Source organism: Nicotiana attenuata, unplaced genomic scaffold (genome assembly GCF_001879085.1).
Source record: "Nicotiana attenuata strain UT unplaced genomic scaffold, NIATTr2, whole genome shotgun sequence".
NCBI classification, from domain to species: Eukaryota; Viridiplantae; Streptophyta; class Magnoliopsida; order Solanales; family Solanaceae; genus Nicotiana; species Nicotiana attenuata.
This window is the reverse complement of record NW_017670474.1, coordinates 274,338-275,226: the sequence shown is the minus strand read 5'-3', so window position 1 is coordinate 275,226 and position 889 is coordinate 274,338. Positions and strand designations below refer to the sequence as shown.

Here is an 889-nt window from a genome sequence, read left to right as displayed (position 1 = left end):
AATTCACGACGAGTCGGATCGACAATAGAATCCACATCCATCATTAAAACTTTATTTTCTTCTTTCATTTTTTTTACTCTTAGTTTTTCTTTTTGAACAGTCAAAACTTCTTTTTTATGTAATATTTCAAATGAATTTTATCGTTATGTAATATGTATTTAATTAATCTTGTATCGCAATGATTTTACTTTTATTTGAATTATTAGTTAATCTATAATAATTGCTTACAAATTATATTATTTAAAATTTTATAGAATTATTTTAATGGAAATTATAAATTAATGAAAATAAAAGATGAGTTTGAGCCTAAACTCAAAGATAGTGGACTACTTTGGACCTTTTCTCCACATGAAATCATGAGTTAATAATTAAAAAAACCATAATGACTTATTTGCCCTCCTTTTTTATTTATTATTCCTATTATGCCCTTGTTATTTTAGCTCTTTTATTTGGAACCCTAATGTCTGCTTCTGCATATTCATCTCTGTCACTGACTTACACCTCCGCTCCCAAAAACACTTTGCTAAGGTTTTAATTTCTCAAAACCCTAAAGACTGAATCTTTTTTCTTCATATCCAAATGGGTTTTTGTTATTTTTCATTTTTACATGCTATTTAATACCCTTTTGTTTTTGCCTTTTTTTTTTTTAGACAGGTGAAGAGATAAGCAAAGATGTATCTCCAGTTTTATATTAACGAAAATGGTGACAAAGTACCACTAAGGTATGAATTCTTGAAAATTTCGTCTTTTTTAAGCATCTTATTCAGCATATGATTTCCCTTTTCCTTTATGATTTTGACTGTGTTATAGGAAGTGAATAGTGAATTATGCAAATGTTTATATTTTTCCTACTTATGTAATTGTGGGTATGTTTTTTTTTTTGGGTTTA

At 26.9% G+C, this 889-nt stretch overlaps 1 long non-coding RNA gene across 1 annotated transcript; it reads left to right on the top strand.

Moving 5' to 3' along the window:
- The first annotated feature begins 438 nt into the window (after positions 1–438).
- Positions 439–722, top strand: LOC109239945. Its single transcript, XR_002069983.1, has 2 exons — positions 439–528; positions 651–722. It is a non-coding gene; the product is annotated as an uncharacterized LOC109239945 (long non-coding RNA).
- The last annotated feature ends 167 nt before the right edge of the window (positions 723–889 follow it).